Below are 7,387 nucleotides of genomic sequence, written 5' to 3'. Positions count from 1 at the left end.
GATCTGTGCCTCAGGCCATTTTCATGCAACAGAAGCACAAGAGACCCACTGAGTGAGATAGATATCAGTAGGGTTTCTTCCTGATCTGGAATTCTATGGTTGTCCTCTGGGCTTTGTGGCCACAAATTAAAATGACCTGATTACAATTCTTAATTCCCGAGAAAGAGCAAAAAAGATATAAATGTGGTCACCACAGGTCTGATGTCCTTGGGGAACTGATTAAGCCTGGAGACTGACACACAGGTAGTATACGGGGGGTGTGTGTGGGGGGGGTATGTGTGTTTGGGGCAGACTTTTTTTTTTTTTTTTAAGATTTATTTATTTGACAGAGACAAAGTGAGAGAGGGAACACAAGCAGGGGGAGTGGGAGAGGGAGAAGCAGGCTTCCTGTGGAGCAGGGAGCCTGATGCAGGGCTCGATCCCAGGACCCTGGGATCATGACCGGAGCTGAAGGCAGTTGCTTAACCAACTGAGCCACCCAGGTGCCCCTTGAGTTATATTTTTGTATACATTGTGGGGAGGCCATGGAGCCAGTCATCTCAGGGTCTGGTTTCAACTCTACCAGCTATGGTGCCTTAGGCAAATCACTCAGCTGCTTTGTCCCCTAGAAGTCTGGCTGGAATGCAGTATGTTTCACTTTTCTTGGATTACCTGCATCAGGATGACCTGAGCTACTTTTTAAATGTTTCTGGACTTTTTTTTTTTTTTTAAGATTTTATTTATTTTTTTTATGTGAGAGAGAGCACAAGCGGGGGGGAGGGGCAGAGGGAGAGGGAGAAGCGGACTCCCTGCTGAGCATGGAGCCTGATATGAGGCTTAATCCCGGGACCCTGGGACTGAGCCACCCAGGCGCTCCTCTTTTTTTTTTTTTAAAGATTATTTATTTATTTACTTATTTATGTTATTTGAGAGAGAGAAAGAGGGAGAGAGAGAGCATGAGCTAGGAGAGGGCAGGAGGAGAGGGCAGGAGGAGAGGGAGAGAATCTCAAGGTGACTCTGCCCTGGGCAAGGAGCCCATTGTCGGGCTCCATCCCATGACCCTGAGATCATGACCTGAGCCGAAATCAAGAGTCAGACACTCGATCGACTGAGTCACTCAGGTACCCCCTGGACTATTTCTTAAATTTGGTGAAAAAGAATCTCTGGGGATGAGGTCCCAGAATCTTTATTTTTATTTTTAAAGATTTTATTTATTTATTTGACAGAGAGAGAGATAGCGAGAGCAGGAACACAAGCAGGGGGAGTGGGAAAGGGAGAAGCAGGCTTCCTGCCAAGCAGGGAGCCCGATATGGGGTTCGATCTCAGGACCCTGGGATCATGACCCGAGCCAAAGGCAGACGCTTAACGACTGAGCCACCCAGGTGCCCAGAATCTTTATTTTTAAAAAGTGCCCCAGGCCATTGTCATGCACACAGGGACTCACTGGATGGGACCATCAGTGGGATCTCTTTCTGCTCCAAAATTCTGTTCATTCTCATCACCTGAATTTTACTTAGCTCTATTTTCTGTGAACAAAATGAAATTAAAAGGAGAAAGCCAATGACACTAACTAAGAACCTATTATTTGCCTGGTGCTATGTTTGGGGTCTTATACTCATTGTCTTATTTTTCTGCACAATAATCCTTCAAGGTAAGTGTTATTGTTATCACACAGTATACATAAATTCCAAGTTGGAACTCTGTACAAACTTCCAACTATACGATGAATAAGTTCTGGGGATGTAATATACAGCATGATGACTATAGTAAACAGTACTGCTTTGTATATTTCAAAGTTGTAGAGAGTAGATTTTAAAAGTTCTCATCACATACACACACAAATTGTCACTATATACAATGATAACTAACCTTACTGTAGTAATCCTTTTTCCATATATATGTATATAAAATAACTGCATTGTACACCTTAAACTTACACAATGTTATATGTCTACTGTATCTCAGTAAGACTGGAGGGGAAAAGTCAGGGTTCTGATTTCAAAGTCAATTTTTTTGTTGTTGTTTGTATGTTTGTTTGTTTGTGTGTTTGTTTATTTATTTTTGCCACAGTCTCATGCTATAGTAAGAAACCACAGAAGAACTTATTATAATTGGTAAGCTCTAGTGTAGCACCTTATCTTTTTTTTTTTTAAAGATTTTATTTATTTATTTATTTGAGAGAGAGAGAGAGAGAGAAACAGCATGAGAGGGGATAGGGTCAGAGGGAGAAGCAGGCTCCCCGCCGAGCCGGGAGCCCGATGTGGGACTCGATCCCAGGACTCCGGGATCATGACCTGAGCCGACGGCAGTCGCTTAACCAACTGAGCCACCCAGGCGCCCTGTAGAACCTTATCTTAATACAATAGATTACTATTTTAGGATCTGTTTCTTCATCCTTGTTAATCACTGAGCTTCTCCTATTGTGAATGTTAATTACCTGATTTGATGATGATAATATGAAAACAGTAAGCTTCACTGTATTCTTTGCCTTCTTTTTCTCACCTATTTAAAATGTATTCTTCTGGGGTGCCTGAGTGGCTCAGTCAGTTGAGTGTCTGCCTTAGGCTCAGGTCATGATCCCGGGGTCCTGGTATCGAGCCCCACATCGGGCTCCCTACTCCGCGGGAAGCCTGTTTCTCCCTCTCCCACTCCCCCTGCTTGTGTTCCCTCTCTCACTGTGTCTCTGTCAAATAAATAAATAAAATCTTCAAAAAATAAAATCTATTCTTCTTATAATCTATGCGTTTTCTGAGGCAAGAGGCAATCTAAGTCCTTTGTGTGTGATAGCGAATAAATTGGATAAAAATAAATAACAAAAAGTAAGCTATATTATGAATTCATTTAATAATTGCATTCACTTAGGGGCGCCTGGGTGGCTCATTTGGTTAAGCAACTGACTCTTGGTTTTGGCTCAGGTTGTGACCTTGGGGTCGTGGAATTGAGCCCCATGTGTGGCTCTGCACTGAGCATGGAGTCTGCCTGAGATTCTCTCTCCCCCTCTCCCTCTGCCTCTCCCACGCCTATGTTCATGCTCTCTCTCTCTAAAAAATAAATCTTTAAAAAAATAATTGCATTCACTAAAATAGAAAAAAAATACATGAAGTTGTGATACCCCCAGGATAATTTCAGTTTATGAAATCTCAAACCTATAACTAGCTACAAGATGGAGGGAAAAGAAATAAATTAGACAAGACATGGATTCGAAATTTGGTGAGATCTATCTTTTGTATGCTTCTACTTGAGTTATCTATTTCAAATACAGAAGAGAAGGGGCCCTGGCAGGCTAAATATGAAATCCTTTGAGAAGGATAAGGAGGTTGGTTTGTTTGGAAACTAAGTCAAGACAAAGGCCATGTGAAAGAGGAGCTGCCTTTTCCTCTCCAAGGTATTTGGAAGGGAATAAAAGAAGAATGGCAGAGTATCAAGTTTGGGCACGATTAGGAAAGTAGATGAATTGGGTCATCCGAGAAATTCTTCCTGCTGGTGACCAGTTTGCATGGAGTTTGAACTGGTCAAAACAGAAATCATCTGGCCTCCTGACTCATTAGTTGTGACCGATTATTTTTGTCTCTGGTTCATGAGAAAAGCAGTTTTATCTAATTTCCAGCTCAGATGAAAAGAAAAAAACATAGTATTTTTCTCCTGTGTTTGGCTGGGCTGTCTTATGATAAGGGAATAAGGAAAAGGCACCTGTCTGGTTTGGGATAATGTTTATAGAAAGAACATTGTAACACATAAACAATGTATTGTTCTTTTTTGTATTAAGACAATACAGCTGGAAGGAACGCTAGATACCATCTAACTCCTTCATATAGGCATTGAGGCCTATGAAGGTCAGGTGTATTCACTGCCTAAGAGCACACACCATAGATTTGGGAGCCAGACCTACATGATTTGAGACTCGGTTCTGCCGTTTACGAGTTTGTGGCCTTGGGGCTGAGGAGGACCTCAAAGAGAAGAGCTGTGTGGCACAGAGTGAGTAGAGTTTGCCAGATGGGCGAGAGACTGAGGGTATGTCCAAAGAGGGAGGGCTGGGAGGGAGAGAGGGCTGCATGGTGGAGTCAATGCAGGTGGATGTAGCTGGAGCACCCTGGAGTGGAGAGAATAAGCCAGGGAGAGAACCTGTTTTTTGTTTTTGTTTTTTAAAGATCTTATTTTATTTATTTGACAGAGAGACACAGCTAAAGAGGGAACACAAGCAGGGGGAGCAGGAGAGGGAGAAGCAGGCTTCCCACTGAGCAGGGAGCCGATGAAGGGCTTGATCCCAGAACCCCGGGATCATGACCTTGAGCCCAAGGCAGACGCTTAACAACTGAGCCACCCAGGTGCCCCAGAACCTGTTGTTCTGACTTTGGAAGAGGAAAGTTCATTGCCAGGTTTTTTTTCCCTTGCTATTTCACTATTACTTTGTATCAGTTATATATCCAAAGAAGGCTGAGCTGCTACAAACTCTGGGATAGTTTTCTTTGTCAACAGGGTCTCCCATAGTTTGTTGTTCAGGAAGAGGAGGCAGGGCTTGGGTTGTTGCTGGTCCTTTGGAGCCCCTTCTACTTCCCCCGTGAGCTGAGCTCTCTTCAGCCCAATGCCCAGCATGGCTCTCTTGGACAAAAGAGCTCTGGGTGTGGTTATAAAACAATAATAGCTACCATTTCTAGGTATTTGGCATTATTCTGTTGAGTGTATTGATTCATTTAATCCTTGCAAAACATCTTTTGAAGCACAACTATACTTTTTTCTTTTCTCAACTTTTCAAAACTTACCTAGAGAAGTAGAACATACATGCAAAAAATATATAGGTTTAATATATGATATATATATCAAAGTATAAATTCATTTAAGTTTAATAAAGTTTCACAAAAAGAGCACAAACATGTCACTAGCTCCCAGCACAAGAAAAAAATTAGCAGTGGGGCACCTGGGTGGCTCAGCTGGTTAAGCGACTCTTGATTTCAGCTCAGGTCATATCAGAGTCGTAAGATCTAGCCCTGCGTTGGGCTCCGTGCTGAGCGTAGAGCCTGCTTGGGATTCTCTTTCTCTTTCCCTCTCCCTCTGCCCCCGCCCCTCATTATCTATCTGCCCCCCCCCCCCCGCCAGCGTCCGGTGTATGGTATGTGCTTTCTCCTACTCTCCGTCAAAAAAAAAAAAGGAAAGAAAAACTTAGCATCACTCAAAGGGCTTTCGCCGGCCGCATCCAGTCACTAGTCCTCCTCAGGCCCCAAAGCAATGGCCATCTTTACTTCTAACGGCAGAACTTAGTTTGCTTGTTTTGTACAGTGTTACTTGCCTGCAGTTTCTTTCATTTACATTACATTGTATATGATTACAGGTCCAATCATTTTCTTTCATTGCTACATTATTTCCTCTACCTTGTCTCTTGAAACATTTAAAGCCCCAGAAAAGTTGAAAAACGAGTACAGTGAACACCCATATGCCCTTTATTTAGAGCACGGAGGACTATTATTATTTCCACTTTATAGGTGAGGGAACTAAGGCAAAGAGAAATTAGGTAATTAACCTAGGTCATGCCTCTAGGATGTAGTCTTGCATAACTTGCTGCTTAGTCATATGGGCAAATCCCATAACTTGTCTGAGGCTGTTCCTTCATTAATAAGATGGGTTTCCAGACTTTTGTGAAGCTGAAATGTGAGGAACATGTGAAAGTGCTATGTGAGCAGTACAGGGGCTCAAAAAGGGTATTAAAAATGCAGGCTCCTGGGTCTCCCTACAGATCCTGGCTCAGTAGGTCTGGGGTAGGAGGCAGAATGTTTAACAAACACCCTAGGCTTTTGATTGAGGCTCGAATCCCCTACCACAGTATGAAAAAACACTTCTATAAAACAATGATTCCCAAACTTCAGAGACTATCAGAATCACCTTGAAGACTTGGACATTAATCTTGCTGCCCGCTCCACATTCACTGACTCTGGAAGACAAAAGAGGGTTGTAGGTGTTACCTGCTCTATCCTCTTGTGGGCTTGGCCTCAAGATTAGTCCCTGGAGCCCTCTCCCTTAGAGGCACAGAAAAACAAAAGGGGGCGCCTGGGTGGCTCAGTCGGTTAAGCGACTGCCTTCGGCTCAGGTCATGATCCTGGAGTCCCCGGACGGAGTCCCGCATCGGGCTCCCTGCTCGGCGGGGAGTCTGCTTCTCCCTCTGACCCTCCTCCCTCTCATGCTCTCTCTATCTCATTCTCTCTGTCTCAAATAAATAAATAAAATCTTTAAAAAAAAAAAAGAAAAGAAAAACAAAAGGAAGCTTGCTCATCCTTAAGGAGGACAAATGTCTCAAAAGGAAAAGCTGTTTGTAGGTGAAAGGGCAAGAGCGTTCTGTTGCAAAATGAGAGGTCAGATGGGAGGGAAGTAAAAAAAAAAAAAAAAAAAGACCCATCGAGTCATTACTCAAAAGTCAATATTCTTGCCATCTTACATCAGAGCAGGGGTTAGATTAACAACTGGCACACCAAACACGTGCTTACAGCCCCAAGAAACCTGGAACACCAAAAAGAAAAGAAAAAAGAGAGAGAATTTGATTGCTTAAAGCATTGAAAATGTCAACATCGTGGGGTAAAACCTAAAAACCAACTCAGTACCTTTTTGGATTTTCTAATATTTATCTTAGGGTTTAGCACTGTGTTTTATTATGAATCACATGGTGCGAGAGGGAGGGAGACATACCATATTTTCTCGCTGAGGGCCTCGATGTCTGAATCCGGTCTTGCATAAGGGATACATTTTTTTTTTAAAGATTTTATTTATTTATTTGACAGAGAAAGACACAGCGAGAGAGGGAACACAAACGGGGAGTGGGAGAGGGAGAAGCAGACTCCCCCCCCCCCCAGCAGGGAGCCCGATGTTGGACTCGATCCAGAGACTCCAGGATCATGACCTGAGCCGAAGGCAGTCGCTTAACCAACTGAGCCACCCAGGCGCCCAAGGGATACATTTTTAATGGGTCAGTCTGGAGCTTTAAATATGCTCCCCTGCCACCTGCCAGCTGTCCCTTCCTTACGTTCCCCGTGGGAGAGTGCGAGAGGGTGAAGGCCGGCGGCAACAGCCCCTGGCTGGTCGGGGGAAAGTCCACGGAACTCCTAAGCTGCCCCGGGGCCATTGCACAACTTGTTTGCTCAGATCATCTGGTGCAAGTCCCTCCATTTTTTTTTTTTTTTAAGATTTTATTTATTTATTTGAGAGAGAGAGAATGAGAGACAGAGAGCATGAGAGGGAGGAAGGTCAGAGGGAGAAGCAGACTCCCTGCAGAGCAGGGAGCCCTATGCGGGACTCGATCCCGGGACTCCAGGATCATGACCTGAGCCGAAGGCAGTCGCTTAACCAACTGAGCCACCCAGGCGCCCAAGTCCCTGCATTTTAAAGGTGAAAAAACTGGAACTCAAATGTTGGCGATTTACCTTCC

The 7,387-nt window shown here is 43.9% G+C and overlaps 1 long non-coding RNA gene across 1 annotated transcript; it reads right to left on the bottom strand.

Moving 5' to 3' along the window:
• Positions 1-2,007: 2,007 nt before the first annotated feature.
• Positions 2,008-2,661, bottom strand: LOC145717024 (uncharacterized). The gene is made up of 2 exons (XR_014139998.1): positions 2,328-2,661; positions 2,008-2,112 (listed from the first exon to the last, which is right to left on the bottom strand). It is a non-coding gene; the product is annotated as an uncharacterized LOC145717024 (long non-coding RNA).
• Positions 2,662-7,387: the final 4,726 nt, after the last annotated feature.

The sequence above is a fragment of the Leptonychotes weddellii genome, chromosome 14 (assembly GCF_054177405.1).
Source record: "Leptonychotes weddellii isolate Sample4059 chromosome 14, ASM5417740v2, whole genome shotgun sequence".
Taxonomy (NCBI): Eukaryota; Metazoa; Chordata; class Mammalia; order Carnivora; family Phocidae; genus Leptonychotes; species Leptonychotes weddellii.
This window is presented reverse-complemented; position numbering and strand designations above follow the sequence as displayed.